The sequence below is a fragment of the Protopterus annectens genome, chromosome 8.part0 (assembly GCF_019279795.1).
Source record: "Protopterus annectens isolate FY-2018-M chromosome 8.part0, PAN1.0, whole genome shotgun sequence".
NCBI lineage: Eukaryota > Metazoa > Chordata > Ceratodontiformes > Protopteridae > Protopterus > Protopterus annectens.
Window position 1 is genome coordinate 1,941,266,532 of NC_056741.1, and position 20,495 is coordinate 1,941,287,026.

Here is a 20,495-nt window from a genome sequence, read left to right on the forward strand (position 1 = left end):
TTGGGGACCTACAGACACTGGATCCTACCCAGTTTGGCTTTGTTAAGGGCAGATCCTGCCTCTTAAACCTGGTTGATTTCTTTGAAACAGTCACCAAGGCCATTGGCGAGGGGAAGGTGGTCCACACAGCCTACCTGGACCTCGCAAAAGCCTTCGATACAATACCCCACTCGGGCATTATAGATAAGCTCACCAGCTTAAATATAAACCCCTATGTCACTAGATGGATTGCAAACTGGCTCAAGGACAGAACCCACATGGTTAGAATTGCTAGAGCCATGTCAGACTCCAAACCAGTTACAAGTGGTGTCCCACAAGGCTCAGTCCTGGGACCTCTCTTGTTCGGTATATACTTCTCGGAGGTACAGGTCAACACGGAAGGACTGTGGCTGACCAAGTTCGCAGATGACTGCAAACTGGGCACCATAATCGACTCTCCAGCCGACACAAGCATCCTACAAAAGGGCCTCATAGAAACAGACAACTGGTGCCAGAGCCATGGCCTCAAGCTAAATGCCAAAAAGTGTATAGTCATCCCCTTTGGCAAAAACAAAGTGCCCACAAATTACCACATAGGTGGTAATCCATTAAGTACAGAAGAAGTAATTAGGGACCTGGGGACCCAAGTTGATAGCAATCTCTCATTTGACAACCACGTGGCCAAAGTGGTTAGAAAAACATTTTATATAGCCCACCTAATCATGAAGGGATTCACATCTAGATCAGGGGAGGTCATCGTGCCTCTTTACTCATCCCTCATCAGGCCCATAATTGAGTACAATGCCCCTTTTAGGATGTACGTTACCAGACACCTGCAGCAACTGGAAAGACCCCAAAAGTACCTCACCAAGATGATCAAAGGGCTCAAACAGATGCCATATGCTGCCAGTTAAAGAAACTCCAGCTCTACTCAGTGGCATACCGCCTGTTCAGAGGCGATCTGTGCCTGACTTATAAAGCCATGTCCAACCCGGAATTAATGGACATGCTGCACCTCAGAAAATCCAAATCCCATCGAGCTACGCACTCGAGAGACTTGAACCTCAGCACTGAAATAAATAGGACATGCTGGAGGGACAGATTCATAACCCAGAAGCTCCCTTCACTCTGGAATAAAATCCCAGTCCAGGTTAGGCAGAATCCCTCATTGACTCTCTTCAAGAGGAATCTTGATGAGTGGATGGGAGATCGTAGGTTTACCCTGGGTATCACTTCTGTGTCACTGTTAGACAGAGGCACAGTATACTAACCTCAAAAAAGGGCAGAGCAAAATAAATTTAAAATGGGTGGCGAAAGCCAAACACATTCTGGCTAGGCTTATAAATGCCCTAGGGCAGATAGCCTAGTATGAACCTATGAACCTATGAACCTGTATATATGCTCAGAATTCTAAGCACATTACTAGAACTTTAACACTTTATATTATTCTCTTATATGTACTATTTAATTATCTACATTACACTTTACATTAACATATCTATTCCTTAAGTTTTCTCTGTACTTAAAACATTTTCAGCTACCCAGGTTACAGAACCATATCTTTATCCTTCCTAAGCCACATATAGCTAGGATGATGAGCCAAGCATGCATTGTCCACTGTACCACTATCCCACTTTATTTCACCAGCATCCTACCCAGTATCCGGCTTCTGTAGAAACTAGATCTGCAAAGTCCATCACTGTATATCATTCTGATAGCTACAGTTTAAAAGCCTTAATAGCAACTGTTTCAGATCCAAAAAGTTTATTTTTAAACTATTTTATGTCCCTTGTATATATTAAAGGTTTGGAATTTATCCACATTCTAAGCAGGTCAAAAAATGAATGAATAAATAAATAAATGGATGCTGCTTTTGGTAAATGCTGCAGAATAGCAGAATGTTCTTCTCAGAGCAGCAGAGGATGTGGGTGGATGAATGTATGTGAGTGTGCTTACATGTGTATATGTGTGCAGCTCCAACAAATACCAAATTATACAACTCCCCCCCATTAATATTCAAAAATGTGCACTCCGATTGGTCAGCGTGCACATTGTAAATCAGAGTTATAGTAATGGAAAAAGGTCCAGTCGCCCAGACTTTTTCCATTACTATAACTCTTTTTTTCTCACTGTTTCGCTGTGTTAAACGAGTTTAACATAGCGAGACAGCTTTAAAAAAAGCAACGGAGATTCTCTGTTGCTTTTTTAAAGCTGTCTCGCTATGTTAAACTCCTTTAACATAGCGAGACAGTTTGTAAAAAGCAACGGAGATCTTGCTTTCTCTGTTGCTTTTTTCAAAACTATCTCGCTATGTTAAATGGGTTTAACATACCGATACAGCTTTAAAAAAAGCAACGGAGATTCTCCATTGCTTTTTTTAAAGCTGTCTTGCTATGTTAAACCCATTTAACACAGCAAAAAAGTTTGCAAAAAGCAACGGAGATCTTGCTTTCTCTGTTGCTTTTTTCAAAACTGTCTCACTATGTTAAATGGGTTTAACATACCGAGACAGGTTTTAAAAAAGCAACAGAGATTTTCCATTGCTTTTTTTAAAGCTGTCTCGCTATGTTAAACCCATTTAACATAGCGAAAACAGTTTGTAAAAAGCAACGGAGATCTTGCTTTCTCCGTTGCTTTTGCCCGCAGCTCTGATGTACTGCGTAGGCATATGCATGCGCAGTACATTAGAACTGCCACAGAATACCAGACAGCTGCGGAAGGGCAGCAAGGAGACATTATACAATGCCATTATTTAAGAAAAGTAATTATTTTTTTTCTTAAATAATGTCATTGTATAATAGCAATAACCCACTTCTGGGTGTCGGTAATGCTGGATTTAACATGGTTGGCTTTGTTTGGCCACTCGGGCTTCGCCCTGGTGACCAAACCACGCCAACCGTGGGTAAATCCAGCATTACCCACACCCAGGTGTGGGTTATTGCTATAATACACCTCTGTTGTAATACTTAGACAACATATTCTAAAATAATAAACAAAAATAACAAAAGTAATACATTTATTTAGGTAACACATCCGCGGTAGTAGCAGAAAATAATATATTCTGCTATTCTGCAGTATTTACGAAAAACAGTGTCAATTTATTTATATATTCACAATTTTTGACATCATGAGATGAAGATAACTGGTGAACATTTTAGATGCAGCCCTATCTCCTTCCTACAAATACTACTGCATAATTGCTGAAAGTATCAGCCATTGAGGTGCTGTCAGAGGAAGTTGTAAGCTTCTAGTCCACAATATTTTCCTTTGTCCATTGCAACAGAAAATGAAAAAGCTGAGCAAAAGTATTAAAGAAGACAGATGAGAAGAATAGGTGAATTTTTGAGAATTTCAGTATGTAAGTTACCTAAGATAAGGGAATGTAATTAAGTGACAGGTGACATAATGGTTAATATTTTTGCCTCACTGCCACAGGGTCCATGTTTGATCCTTACCTCTGGTTCCTGCCTTTGTGGAGCTTGCATGTTCTGTGGACTTGAGAAGTTTGCCCACAGAATGCACATAAATGTGAATGGAGCTGTGGACAGCAGATGATTCTAGGTGGTGCTAATCAGGGTAGAATTGTGTGGGCCAACCAGTAGGCATCAACTGGGATGTATTGTATCTTTTAAACAGAGATCATGGACCATAGGCTGCTGACTATATCAATGTTAGCAACTTACCAGTGTAAAATTTGCTACAGCTGATTTGGGCTTGACTACTATCCTAAAAGGGACATGGGTTGGTGTTGCATAGGTTGAAGGATGCATTCTGCTCTGACCTACACAAGGGGCCCATGTTAAAGGTTGGAGGACTCTAACCATGCACCTTTTGATCAATGTGTGCCTGCCATAAAGCCTAGTAACCCTGGGTTAGTGATCTTGAGCCATCCTGTATTCACTTGCCTAGACTGGACTATCTGGGATAGCTCTGTTTAGAAAAATCTGTACATAAAACCAAACAACCTGCCTAAAAATAAACTAGGATTGTTGCATTGAATATGGGTTCATTGATGGGATGCAGGTTGGAAGTGGATGACATGATGATGAGGAAATTGTACGTTTTGTGTATCCTGAAGATATAATGATAGGGTAGTGCAGCAAAACCTCCTTGTCCTGTGATCCAGTCTACTGCTCATGAGCAGGACAGACAATAAATAGTGTGGAAGTGATGGTGAAAGAAAGAGAGTCTTCTGAAGGCAATAAGGTATGTCATCAAAATCTGTGACAGTCACTTTGAAGTCAGACTCCAGTATCTTTATAGAACAGTCTTTGTGATCTTAGCCTCTGCTGCATAGCAGAACTGCAGTGACGAGGAAAAGAGAACATTCAGACAACAGTTATATGACCTCCTTAATAAAGAGGGGCAAATAATTAGTGATGTGAATCACACTAGGATCCAGAGAACAGAATGAGGATTGTCTGGACCCACATGGTTGGGGCAACAGAGATAATGAAGATTTTATCCAGGACCTCTGTCCAGCAAACAGCTTAAAGAAAACTGTGTAGAAGGTTTTCTTTGTTGAAATACTGATTGAGTAAAATACAAGGATTTTAGTACTAAAAATAGTATTGTGTTGTATTGGAATAAAGACTGAGAAACGAATGATAGGTGGGGAAGATTTATAGTGATGAAAAGTTGCTAGCAGGGAATAAGAATTACATTGCCTGCATTATCTATTCCACCAAAAATCATTGAGACAAGATATGAAGAATATTATGGGAGAAGTTTATAGCATTTCATTTGGAATATTTAGTAGCGGCTGAAGAATGGGACACTATAGGAAATAAGAAAGATGTCCCTGGTGGGCCAAAATATCACAGAATGCAAGTTCAGGGCAGACACTTATATGGATGTATTTGGACTCATTGGTGTAATGAAAACTAGACAAGAAGTAGGAATATATACTTTTTAGAGAAATATGGTGCAAAACTATGAAAGTACATTCATTGACAGTTATCAGACCATGCACCCGTACAAATTAAGTTTTGTAAGCTAGTAAAAGACTATTATAACAAACCTTTTGCATTTTCCAGTATTTTGCCTGAAACAGAAACCATTTAATTATTGGACAGATCGACCTTTAAGTAAAATGTTATTAGGTTTGAATGTGAATAGTAAAGAGCTTGCAAAGGACTGAGATAACTGTAACTTTAAAATTAGACATGCAGTCACAATGAGAGTAAATGAGATATGGAATAATAATCACAATAGGTATCTAGGTAACTAAATGAGATATGGAATGATAGTCACAATAGATATCTAGGTAACTAAATGAGATATGGAACAATAGTCACAATAGATATCTAGGTAACTAAATGAGATATGGAATGATAGTCACAATAGATATCTAGGTAAATAAATGAGATATGGAATGATAGTCACAATAGATATCTATGTAACTAAATGAGATATGGAATGGTAGTCACAATAGATATCTAGGTAACTAAATGAGATATGGAATAATAATCAATATCTAGGTAACTAAATGAGATATGGAATGATAGTCACAATAGATATCTAGATAACTAAATGAGATATGGAATAATAATCACAATATATATCTAGGTAACTAAATGAGATATGGAATTATAGTCACAATAGATATCTAGGTAACTAAATGAGATATGGAATAATAATCACAATAGATATCTAGGTAACTAAATGAGATATGATATGATAGTCACAATAGATATCTAGGTAACTAAATGAGCTATGGAATAATAGTCACAACAGATATCTAGGTAACTAAATGAGATATGGAATGATAGTCACAATAGATATCTAGGTAACTAAATGAAATATGGAATGATAGTCACAATAGATATCTAGGTAACTAAATGAGATATGGAATAATAATCACAATAGATATCTAGGTAACTAAATGAGCTATGAAATGATAGTCACAATAGATATCTAGGTAACTAAATGAGATATGGAATGATAATCACAATAGATATCTAGGTAACTAAATGAGCTATGGAATAATAATCACAATAGATATCTAGGTAACTAAATGAGATATGGAATGATAGACACAATAGATATCTAGGTAACTGAGATATGGAATAATAATCACAATAGATATCTAGGTAACTAAATGTGATATGGAATGATAGTCACAATAGATATCTAGGTAACTAAATGAGATATGGAATAATGATCACCATAGATATCTAGGTAACTAAATGAGATATGAAATGATAGTCACAGTAGATATCTAAGTAACTAAAAGAGATATGGAATAATAATCACAATAGATATCTAGGTAACTAAATGAGATATGGAATGATAGTCACAGTAGATATCTAGGTAACTAAATGAGATATGGAATAATAATCACAATAGATAGCTAGGTAACTAAATGAAATATGGAATGATAGTCACAGTAGATATCTAGGTAACTAAATGAGATATGGAATAATAATCACAATAGATATCTAGGTAACTAAATGAGATACAGAATAATAATCACAATAGGTATCTAGATAACTAAATGAGATATGGAATGATAATCATAATAGATATCTAGGTAACTAAATGAGATATGGAATGATAGTCACAATAGATATCTAGGTAACTAAATGAGATATGGAATAATAATCACAACAGGTATCTAGGTAACTAAATGAGATATGGAATAATAATCACAATGGATATATAGGTAACTAAATGAGATATGGAATGATAGTCACAAGAGATATTTAGGTAACTAAATGAGATATGGAATGATAGTCACAATAGATATCTAGGTAAACAAATGAGATGTGGAATGATATGGAATGATAGTCACAGTGTTTATATAGAGGGATTAAAAGACAAGTATTTTTAAAGTGAAAAAGAATAAGTGGGAAGAGCAAATGAAAAAAGTAGTAGTTTTAAAATAAAACTACTTTTTGACAATTACCATAGAGCAACCAAATTGCATTTGAGGCAACAAAGGTCAAAAGGATGATAATCTACAAAGACATGCTTCTGGAGTGTTTCTCCTCGGACCTGTGCTGAAAATTGATTCATTCCAAGTCAGACTTTCCTGGTAAACAAATGTTAAATAAATAAATAAATAAAATAATCTAAAGCTAGGAATTATGAGAATTGTAGGGTAGAAATGGATCCAGGAAAAACTGTGAATGTAATGGTCAGCTATTACAGAAGACTATACAGTCAAATGTAGAAGCTGAGAGCAACACACACAAAAACAACAACATAGTTGAGTTAGAGCTTTCTCAGTTAACAGAAGTAGAAAAATAATATTAACATTAAAAATAAAAGAAGCTGAAATTTAACAAGCAATTTGAAACCAGAATATGGGGAAAACATCTGAAAATGATATAATTCTAGTACAAGTTTGGTAAAATAGGAAACAGGAGATAATTCTTCTTAATAATAATTTTCTAGGAGGAGATGTGCCAAAGATTTAAAAAGCTGTAGTAGTGGTAATTATACTAAAGAAGAATAAAGATCTCTGGATCCAAGGTCATGCAGATCCATTCGGCTTCTGAATCATGACCACATGTGTTTGATGATTTTGGCAAAAAAAATGACAACAATATCACGATAAATAATAGACCTGGATCAGTGTGGGTTTATAGAAGGTAGGCAAATATTTGACAATATAAACATAACCCTTATGATTCAAAGTATGCATTTGGATAATAGTAAAGGACCAAAGTTAATAGATTTGAATGCTAAAAATGTTTGACAGAGTGAGTTAGGCATTTATGAAGAGAACTTTTGAGGCATTTGCCCCCCCCCCCCCCCCAGCAAGGATGACATTAATATTTAACATCTTCAGAGGAACTCAAAAAAGGGTAAAGAGTAGAAGTAAACTGTCTAAAACATTTTGTCTTACAAAAGGAACTAGACAGGGATGTCTGCTTTCATGATTACTATCTGATTTGTATTTAGAGCCATTAGCTATTAGCCAGAGACATTAAACAATCAAAAACAATTGGACATAAATGGAGAAATGTTAATGAGAAACTTGTCCTCTTTGCAGACAACATAATATTATATCTTATCAAACTGGAATATGATATAAAACTTACATCTGATAAACTGAAACACTTTACTAGTATAGTTGGATATAAAACAAATAAAGCAAAAACAAAGGCTATAGTAATGAGTCGGTACAGAAGTACCCCTTTTTGTGGGGTTATGGCAAAGTAAGATATATGGGAATTTGGTTAGAATGGGATATGAAAAAGGAAATTGAGGATTTTATTTGGCTAATAAAAGAGCGAGGGGAATTGGGAGAAAACTAACACAGACAAAGGAATAGGGTAGTTTGGGACTAAAAGATATGTTGGAAGGGGCCATGCAGTTTAGGTTAATATGTTTGGTTCAGGACTCGTATATGGCCAAATGGAAGAACATGAAAGGCATAGAATCCAAAAAGGCAAATTTGTGCATATTTAGGAATGGAATATAAATCAGATTTCAAACAATCTTACATACATACAACTACTGAACATGTCTTCACTTTAAAGGAAGTTAGAACTTGGACAAATAGAAATGCACCAATAACTTAAACTATATATAATAAGAAACACAGAAGAAAATGTAATGAGTTTTTGGAAAAGAAGGAGTAAAAAAGAAGAAAGATTTTAAGAGCAGATGATAAAAGAAGATGATGTAATAAAATGGGATGAAACTAGACAAACACTTGGGGTTATTGAACTCAGATCAACTTACATATACAAGTCAAATGGAGTTGAATGACGATATACGGAAATTGGATAGTAAATTTGTTAAACCACAAATAGTAGATTTTATAACTGATGCTACAGTAGCAATGGCTGACTGGAAGAGAGTAATAAGCTGAGCATGTAAGGTAATATTACATTTGAGAAGACAGTGCCGTATAAAATTAGAAATAGCATGGGGTGAATAATTAAATAGAGACACTACAGATGATCAGCTGAGGGAAATATGAATTATCCCAAGATAATCAACAAAATTATCACAATTTACAATTTTAGCATGGGAATGTTTGCAGAAATATTATATATAAAATGTATGACAAACAAGAGGCATATGTTGGAAGTGTGATTGAGAAGGACATACTTGGGAGCATATATTTTGGGAATGTATGGAGTTTCTTCTGTACACGGAAATTAAGTGAATAGTATGCTAAGTCTTTCAGTTGGAAGAGAATATAACCTCTGTATATAGATGTTCTTGATGAATTGGTGTAAAATAACATGTACTAAAGAGGAGAAAGTATTGCTGTCTTTAGGTTCATAGGTGTGTACTAGGCTAATGGCCCTGGAGCCTTCACAAGCCTAGCCCAAAAAAGTGCCCTGTCATCATGCCGCCCGACATTAGCTCCCAGTGCTCTATCCAGTAGAGCCACTGGAGTGATCCCTGGGGTGAATTTTCTGTTACCCATCCACTCATCGAGATTTCTCTTGAAGAGGGCCAGGGGGCATGCTCTGCTTGACATGTATAGGAAGCCTATTCCAGAGCATGGGCAGTCTCTGGATGATGAACTTGTCCCTCCAGCATGTTCTGTTGATTGTGGTAATGAGGTTCAGGTCTCTAGAGCATGTGGTGTGGCTGGATAGGGATTTTTTTTAGGTGTAGCATTTCTAGCAGGGCTTGGTCTGACATGGCTTTGTAAGTCAAGCAGAGATTGCCTCAAAGTAGACGATAAGAGACAGAGAATAGTTGAAGTTTCTTGAGTTTGTCGATGTAGGAGATGTGTTTAAGGCCTAGGATCCTCTCCATAAGGTACTTCTGTGGCCTCTCCAGCTGTTGCAGGTGTCTAGTGATGTACATGCCAAATGGGGCATTATACTCGATGAGTGGTCTAATGAGGGATGAGTAGAGAAGGATGATGGCCTCTTTCTTCCTGGATGCAAATCCTTGGTTATAAGATGTGCCACAGAGAAGGACTTTCTGACCACAATGGTGATGTGGTAGTCGAAGGAGAGGTTTCTAACAACCTGGGTGCCCAGATCTCTTATAACACCTTCAGTGTTCAGTGGGCTCCCATCAATGTGGTAATTAGTGGGAGCTGAGTTTTTCCCAAAGGGAATGGCAACACATTTTTTGGCAATCAGCTTAAAGCCATGGCTCTAACACCAGTCATTGGTCTCAGTGAGGCCTTTCTGAAGGATGTCTTTATCACGTGGGGAGTTAATAATAGCCCCCAGCTTGCAGTCGTCTGAGAAATTAGTCAGCCAGAGTCCCTCTATGTTGGCCTGGACTTCTGAGAAATATATGTCAAACAGGAGAGAGCCCAGGACCAATCCCTATGGGACTCCACTCATGACTGGTTGGCAGTCCAACTTGGAATCCGTTACTTTCACTGTTTGGATCTGTGAGCCAATTTGCAACCCACCTAGTGATATAGGGGTTGATGCCTAGTTTGGTGAGTTTATCAATAATTCCTGAGTGAGGAATGGTATCAAAGGCTTTGGCCAGATCGAGGTAGGCTGTGTGCATTGCCTTACCCTCATCCACAGCTTTGGTGACTGACTCAAAGAAGTCAACCAGGTTAAGCAGGCAGGATCTCCCTTTAACAAAGCCAAATTGCATGGGATCTAGTGTTTGGAAATTACCTATAGCTTTGTTAATCAGGTCCATGATGACGCACTCCATAGCTTTACATACCAGACTCATCAAGCTAATAGGGTGATAATTCCCAGGGTCTGTAGTCACTCCCCCATTATGTAGAGGGATGACTGTAGCAGTGCGCCATTCGGTAGGGAATAAGTCTGAGGTAAAGCACTGATCGTGGCTAAGAAAATCATAACTAGAGACAAAACATCAGTACAACAGGCAAAAAGATGATTACAGTGATTAAAAGTATGGGAATGAGAACTCTTGGAGATCAAAGCCACTATACCTTATTAAAAAGTCTATATGGGATTCATTAATGGAAATTGAGCTTGATGAAAACATTGACATGGACTGAAGCACAAAAGATGTAGATCCATTTAATACAGTAGACTGCAATATAAGGTATGAAGTTACTGGTTTCTTTGTTACAGTTTGTAATATAGTAATAATAAACAACACGGTCACTAGTTAATTTCTGATCTCGCATTATATTGTAAATAGTTAACGTGTTTAATTGCTTTTATTTAAGGAACAATGTTCCATCAATCTGGAGATAATGACACATTATTGGAGGTTAAATTAATGCATAGATTGTATGATATGAAACTAGTTTAATATAATTATATATTATAAAATGATTGCACCAACAATTAGTGCTGAAATAAGTGCCTCATGCAAAGGAATTGTACAGTATGTAAATGTGAAAATGTTAATAGAAAGTATTTGTGAGGAATATAGGGTTAGTGTAACAGCAGTTTAAGTGCAAGCTCTGAGGTCAAGATTTATGAGTAAGATTAAAATAGAAAACATAACAGAGAGTATCAGTTAGTTGATAGAATATGTAAAGTGTATATATATATATATCTATATATATATATCTATATATATATATATATATATATATATATATATATATATATATGTGTGTGTGTGTGGGGGGGGGTGCATGTATGAAAGAGAGAGAGTGTGTGTACAAAGATCAATAAACAAAGGCGAAATGTCAGCAACTACACAGAGAGAAGAAATAAAAATATAATCAAAAAAGCATACTGTGGTTGGGAGTCAGTAAGGATCACTTCAGGATTCAGAGCGGTAGCAAGTCATTGGCATCTGCCCATCCCTGTGGCACAGAAGGATGAAGTCCTAACTATGACCTAGGCTACCTGTGTTCATTTAACAGCCTGGACTCTGGAGCAGCATGAGCACAGAAAGTTTTGAATAAGAGGCCAATACTGGCAAACCCATCAGGTTGAGGGAGGATGCAGGCTTTGGTACACTGCATTGGTTACACATATAGGCATACGAGTGAGTCACCTGCAGCAATTATCTAGAAATATCCATGCTGTATAGTGGCTCTCTTCATTGTTAGAAGTAATGTGTGTGATAGTATGTACATACCCTTCTGAGGTGGTGGTTGTGAGCTTTCATAATTCTAATGGGAAGGATTTTGGTGTGGGTCCACAAGATCAACAGATTGGCCTACACCCTGTCACCCACCTCTTGTTTCTGAAGGGGCAGGGATGGTGTGCTCATTCTGGTAGTTCAGTGTTGAGCCTAGCTGCTACTGTGTCCAGCTTGATGAAGAACCTATGAACACTTTGGAGCCTCACTCTTTTGACCCTGTTGGATGTACAAATGGGCCAATTAGGGGAACGTAGGGGAGCCTCTTAGTGGTTCATATGGATGGGGAGAGGGTAAGTAAAGAAAATTCATGGGTGACTGATCAGATTTACTAGCCACTAGAAATGACAATATATGTTAGAATATTGTAGTACAACATATTTTGCCCATGGTGAGAGTTTTTTTTTGTCTCAAGAATGCAGTGTATTTGTACTAGAGGTCGTCACATACCAGATCTCTTTGTGTTAAACCGACCATCACAAGTTGAAGAAATTATTGTGGACTCAACATTTTGTAATTCTGACCATCTTATTTGGTCATATTTTATGAACAAGAGTTGTTAGGAAATATCAGTATCCTAAAATTGACTTTATCAGTATAAATAATTCTGTAAATGTAATTGACTAGTCATTGCCATCAAGTATTGAGGAAGATGGAGGTTATTCTATTCGGGACTCTGTTCTGAGTAATGGATGATAGATTTAGTACTTTGCAATAAAGCATATAAAACTTGTGAATTTCCTTACTGGTGGGACACTGAGCTGTGTCAACTTTATGAAAGAAAGAAGAGACTCCTTTACAATTTAAGAATAAAAATAGTCCATATTTAAATCTAGGTTCAATTTTATTAACAAAAATGTAAGGGTTAATAAATAATAAAAAGACTGAGTATGAAAACCATTTATCAACTTCAGTAGCTAAAAAAACAGTTTTATAAATATATTAATTCTCTTACAGGGGGTACTGTTCATAGTTCATCACTGACAACCATCCTTATAGAATTGCTGATGAGTTTAGTAATTTTTCTGAGTTATTATACTGTAGGTATGTGTGTTTGTGGACTCAATTTCTATATCTCACAATAATTGTCTTACATAAGTATTGAATTGATTTCTAAAGTATTAAAAATTTAGAAAATAAAACCTTTTTTGGTCTAGATTTTATTCCAATGATTATGATTCATGACTTGAGAAGTATGTTTTTTTTTTTTACCAATATTGCATAAGATCTTTAATACTTTGTTACATGATAGTATAATACGTTCCATTTTGAAAAAAATAATTATTTCACCTACTTATAAAAGGGGATACAAAAGAAACTTGCAAAATTACAGACCTATAAGTCTTGCATCTATTTTAAGTAAATGCTATGATAAAGGTTTACAAAATCTATTTTCTGACTCAATGAATCATAATGGATGCACTGACTTATATCAACATGGGTTTTGTCTTGGCAGATAAACACTCACAAATGTAGTGTACATTCAAGTAACTTCGGTTCTTGAGTATTTGTCAACAGTTGGTGTTATCTACGCGTAGACTAAGGCTTTGATATGATCACACATAGTTCAATTGATAAATTAAAGAATTATAATTATAATCCCATTTTAATCATTTAGATTAATCTTTGGTTGTTTGGTCATTCTCAGTGTGGAGCAGTCAAAGGCTGTCACTCCAACTTTCTCCCTGCATTGTCTGTAGTACCACAGGCCCCTTTCTTTTTAATTTAGTACTTTCAACTAGTCCTAAAAGCAATCAGCAATGACAAGCTAAATGTGCCAATGATTGTAAATTTGGATTTATAATTGATAAGGATGGTTCCTGAGCAGCTATATTTGAATTTCTGGGAAAATTTTCTACTTGCCCAAACAATGTAGGGCTGAAATTCAGCCCTGCTAAGTGTAAAATAATGTATTTTGGCAATCTAAGAATAAGACCAAATTTATATTTTTTAAGTAATACACTTTTATCTGAAACTCATTGCTATATAAGTATCTGGGTATATACATATTGTTCAGATTTTTCTGTTTTATGTTGTGAAAGTATTATAAAAAATTGCATTATTATTAATGAGACGTTATGTTTAAATCTTTATACAAGATGAAGAAAGACTAGTTACTTTATATGAGATGTACATCCAACCTGTTTTAGAATATAATAGCACTTTTTGCCAATATAATAGGCACCATTTAGTGTTAACTGGAGTCTATTCAATGAAAATTTATAAAATGAATACCATCAGTTCATCAATTATCTTATTCTGATAGATGCGTAACTCTAAATTTATTTACAAATCATTATATGCTTACAAGAGGAAAAGCTATAAGTACATGCGACATTTTAGGTATGAATTGTTACAACATCAATATAATATCAAGCTCTCTGTTAACATGAGAAACCACTGATATGATACTAACAATTTTAATACTTTTTTATTATAAAACACAATTAAAATGGAATTATATAACTCAAACAATTACTAGAATTTGAAATCATATACCAACTGATATCAGGTTGTCTCCTAATATTAAGTGTTTTATAAGCAAATTTGATTAGTGGATGGCAGATAATGAGCTTACAAATTATTTTACCGAGTCAGTGCTCTTTATGGTCTGGGGGTCCAAACACTGAAATAAACCTATGAGAAACAGAAACTTTCCACTCTGTACATAATATGAATTACCCATAATCCTGCTTGATATATTAAAATCATTCAATTTTATTATTTTGACATAAACATTTTAGCTTTTTTTTAAGTAATGGTACTGTATAATAAAAAACACAGAACAGGAAGAATTTTTGTGCTGATGTACAAGTTGACACTCATAGTACACTGAATTACGCAGTTTGTGTAACAGTAAGAGTGGCAGTAGAAATTAAAAATGGCAACTACTTTTTTCTAAGATACATTCATATATTATTTAAGTATGGAGGTGTATATTTTTCTTTTTCAAAACTATTTGTATAGGGGGCACGTGGTTAAATTTGAAGAAAACATTGTGACATGCTGCACTGCTTAGCAGCAAAGAAACATGGCAGCCATTACGTTGAGAGTTCAGTAGCTACAATGATCTTCATTTTATTGCTGCAGTTAAAATCATTAGTAGAATATAACAGATTCAGAAATGGCTGTATACTCTTAAGTGTCCCTTTGAATTTTATTACATTGGGGAAATTAATTTCATACAGACGTTGAGGGAACATTTAAGGGATATCAAAATAAGGAAGTTGGAAAGTTCAGCAGCTGAGCATTTTGAACATTTTTATAATAAGGGTACTCAGGGTTTGTAGGCCTCAATATTTATTACATGTTGATTTTAATAAAGTAGATTGTAGTAATATAGAAATTATGATTTTGTATAAAGAGAGTTTATATATATATTGAAATGTAGAACTCTGTGTCCATATGAGTTAAGTAGAGAGATCAGCTGGAAATATATAATCTAATTGGTTTAATTTATTTCATTGACATATAGGTTTGTAGTTTAATTGCTTTACTACATCTGTGTTTAATTTCTTTTTTTAAAACCTCTTGTCATTTTTAATATAACAGATTTTATGGTAATAGCTGTTGTGTAAATCATTTTTAAGAATGCCCACACATGTCCCAGCTAATTTTTATTTGCACTTGTATCACTTAAGACATCGACATGCATAAGTACTATTGTGCATACATGTTATGGATGTCTACTAACTGTCCGTGCTTTATTACATGCGGTTAGCTACTGTAGAATAAAACTGCATACAAATTCCCAAGAGACAGCATCACAATCAAACTGCAATAAACTTTGGTCAGTTTTATTTTGGTGATATAACTCATTTGTTTGAAAACATTTATGTGAGGGGTCACAGTTACATTTTTTCTCCTTTATATCAGCATGAGAATACTGACCATTAAAGTAAATGCCAAACCAGTTAAGCTACTAAAGCATTAACCTTTGAAAATATCCTGTTGGAAATCCTGTCAGCTATTTCACACTTCATATTTTCGCCTTATGTTTGTGTAAGAACACTGACCTTTAAAGCAAATGCCAAGCAGTGAGATTTCAAACATCTAGATTGAAAATTGCATCACATTTCAGCAAACCATGTGTCTGATTACAGGGTGACTGACACTGAGCCCACTGATGGCTTATAGACAGTTTTTAAAGATAATAGTAATCAGGCTATTGTGGAGTACCAGGGGACCCTACCTTGCATCCAGTGCAAAAATCAGGAAGTAAACAAGGGAAACAAAGTAAGCTACTTATTTCAGAATAACTTTGGACATAAACAACACAATACATGTAGGAATCTTACTGGTATAGTTCTACAGGAAAAATGAAAATGCCAGCTTTATCAACTGAAGGTCCCCAAAATATACCAGTGATTAAGTACAATTTTAGTCATTGCTATGATTTTGTTATACTTTTTTAGTGTATCTGTATGTAAATATAATGAAAACATATTCCAAATATTCAACAGTGAATGGAACAGTGAATAAAGTGAATAGACAGTATTATAAGTAGATAGTTTAAGCAGAAATGCTACGATAAGCAGTGACGATAAATCATTGTTTTTGGCCTAAATGCCAAATTCCATAAAATCTTATCTTTGTCCAATACAGTGCTCCGTTTCTGGACTTTTCAGTATTTTCCTCAAAAAATTATAAACTGTATCCTAGAGTATTAGTGAATCTCAGACATTTATCAACAATGCAGCTACTGATTGTTGTCCTCCTGCAGTCATATACCAGTCTGTAAAAGCAAAATATTAAGCAAAAGGAGCAACTCTGGCATAGTGTGTGTGTTCGTATAAAGGAATCAGTGAGCAGGGCAAATGGGTGGTCTGCCCAAGTAACATGTCATATACATGTGCATGTTGGTAGGGTGGGAAAATGAGAGAGACTGCTACGAGATGATCATAGGTACGTGAACAGAGCATGTCAATACAAATGAATAGAGGATTACAGCACCTGAAATTAGTTTTTGCATTGCAATAACGTATTGCTACAGTTTTTACAGAGAGGAAGAGAAAAAAATCTACAGTTTACCACAATCCTGGTGGAGGAGAGCAGACTCCACAATGAACAGCAAACACACCATGCATTGTGTTTTTGTGTAGAAGGAATACATTTTAAAGTCTTTAGCAAGTGCACTGATGGTCTTAGGCATTTATAGGCATACTGTACAGAAGCACAAATGCATCTTACACATTATTTCTTGTCTATTATCATGAACTACCACCATTCACGAAAATGGATCTGGGTAATCTGTTGCAGCAAACAACAGCCGTCCCCCTTTCTGAAATGATGCCTTGCAGCACATAGTACACCACTGTGTGTGCTATCACTCCTCTGCTTGGGATAAAGGGAAAATATATAGCATGACAGTGATACACAACACAGGATATCCTTACTAAGTAGCTATGCAAGCAATACTGCCTGAGATTGTGGGAATTACAGGGAAATAGTGGACCAAGCAGCAGTGTTGATGAAGGGCCTCCCCACCTCTGCAACGTCTGTAATTTCCTTGTAACCTCCATACTGGGGGACATTACTGTGCTTAGCAAAATAGGCTATCTGATTAATTGGTTTGTATTTGTTTTATTATTAATATATACATATTTCATTTTATATTTTGGTGGAATGTAATTCTTCCTTGTAATGTTTCAAAGTTGGTGTCAGATATGTAATTGCTGTTCAGGAAGTATTTTACATCTGGAATATAAGATGTCTATATTAGATAATGTCTGCAGGTACGCGCGCACACACACACACACACACACACACACACACACACACACACACACACACACACACACACACACACACACACACACACACACACACACACACACACACACACACACACACACACACACACACACACACACACCACACGTGCGCACAAGCACATATACAAAAGGTTTTAGCAGCTGAGAAGTATAATGTCTCACACATATATGCAATAACTCAGGTGCATGCACATGCACAAACAGACATTTAGACACAAAGTTGCAGAGGCACAGCACAAAAGGCGTGCAAGCCCGCAAACACACCCACCCACACAAATATGCCCAGCAATTACAGCCACTTATTATTGACTGCATATATCTCACATGGTTTATTCTGATGAAATGAATAAAGAAATGCATGAATATCAACAGAAAAATATTTAAGTCATTGCTGCTGCTGCATGTAGCATACAAAACATTAGAACTCCTCATGTATACACTTTCTCACACAGACACATACATACAGATGTATTCACTTAGTTAACTGTAGAGAACTCTGATATCTGACTGAACAAATAAATGTTTTAATATATAAATAAAAAACAGTGTAATATTTTTTAGTGGGTTGCTGTTAAATGCAGTGCAAGCCATGTGTACACAGGTGCTTGTAACTGCTACTACATGCATTGGCATAAGTATCCAGTTCAAAGTTGAACATTTCTGAGTAGGTTATAAGTTAGAGGATCATTTTCAGCTTGTACTAACTTCATATGGCATTTAAGGGACTACAGTGCTCACCTGTATTCTTAGATACAAGGGCATTTTTTGCTTTATTCTTTCTACAGGTATTGCCAGTACTCAGAGGGATACCCTGGAATCTCCTAGCTTTTATGCCAAGGATACTGAATACATTGCTGAATGTGCTGCTAGAACATGTAGAATGACATGTTTTTCCCCCAGCACCATGTGTTGTGTCTGTGACATTGCTGTCCTCTTCCCTTCAGTTCTTGGTGCCATTGATTATGCACATGTTGCAGTCAAGGCACTACCTGGTCCTCATAGGGATATATCAATTGACAGAAAGGACTACCATTTTCTTGAACTACTACATGGACTGCAATACAGATGGTCTCTTAACAAATGTGTTTTTTTTTTTGGTGTGCTGGCAGTATGCATGATGACAATACACAGCGTGCATCCTCTACTGCCACTTTGAGAAGGATGAATTTCCAAAGGGACATTGAGTTGATAATTGTTTGATTCATGGTATGCACTAATTAATAATATACCACCTTTGGATGATATGCAGTAACCCCTATCACACCCACCAAATATTATGGTACAGTACAGTACACAGTATCTCTCTGAGCCATTCTGGTATCACCATACATTAGCAGGACATTATTATAATGACACCCATTGTCAGAACCATGCACTTGCAGAATGTCCATTTGGCCTTCTCAAAGCCTGTTTCAGATGGTTTGACACTTTGAGAGGGGCACTACATAGGGTACATGACAGTGTTAGCAAGATCTTTGTGTGTACCTTGGGCATAACAAAATTATTAAGAATCAGGTAATACAACACACCCCATACCCAGACAGCTACCAGTATGTCAGCATCTTTTGGCAAGAAACAAGAGTAACAGCAGTTACCAGGTAAATACAAGAGATAGGCAGGCTCCTCCATGTAGGCAATGTCCGGTACATGGCAACAAAATTAGGCAGGCTCCCACATGAGTGCAGTGTCCAGTACATAGCAACACAATTAAGCAGGATCTTTCATGGATGCAATGCCCGGTACATGCCAACAAAAATTAGACTTGCTCCCCCATAGATGCAATGTCCAGTACTGTCTAGTGCACACCTGTTTATAATAACAACGCACAAGGCAGAGCTGCACAGGCTATTATATTGCATTGTAGCTGCCTTGTTGAAACAAGCTCAAACTGTACGTTTCAGTGCATTGTCAGTTCAAAGTCTGCATCCAACATCACAAGAGAAAACACAAGCAGAAAATTGTCTCTGCTTGGCACAGGTGACAGAAGACACAGTGGAAAACAATGGGATAACCTGTGGATATTATAGGCCACTGAACTGTAACTCCTCTTTGAATAAACTTTGTGGCTAACAAACCAACATGAATGATATTGGGATTCCAGTGCATTTTTTGGCAAAGTTGCCCCATTCATATATAATGAGGTTTATCTAAGCCAAGTATTTCTGAATATTTAAAGGACAAATATGTTATGAGCACAATATTTCCTTTCCCAAGAGTTTATTTTCCTACATTCAAAATAATCCCTGTACTTCCCTATGTTAAAAAACGCATGACAGCAGTTTCTTGCTCTCTGCGGCATTTCTGTACTAGTCATCTTCCTCACTGCACACTATATTGCAGCTGAATCTCATGATATTTTCTTTAAAAAATTGTCACCTTTGCTCTCGCATCACTTTGTCTGTCATATCTGAAAAGTTCTTGCTAATGAAAAAGCACATGCACGTATACACACACACACACACACACACACACACACACACACACACACACACACACACACACACACACACACACTGAGGCTCTAAGGATTCACAACTCACCTGTCATTTGTACCTGAATGCTTTCCCTCCCATGGAGTCATAGGCCTGCTGAGCCTTTTTCTTAATTGTGAATATTATGTCTACCTCAGAAATAATGTAGAATTTAAACATGTGAGAATATTTGCAAAGTAAAGCAATGGATGCAGATAGTAGAGGGGGTATATCATAAGTTGCTAAGCTAGTCCCTGTTAAGAATAACCTCATAAAAACATTTGTAAAGGTCTGTATGAAATAG

At 36.3% G+C, this 20,495-nt stretch overlaps 1 protein-coding gene across 3 annotated transcripts in view; it reads left to right on the forward strand.

Annotated features, from left to right (window-relative positions):
• The window catches only part of BCAR1 (BCAR1 scaffold protein, Cas family member), a 2,082,713-nt gene that overhangs the window by 1,108,062 nt on the left and 954,156 nt on the right, over nt 1–20,495 (forward strand). The window lies entirely within an intron of this gene.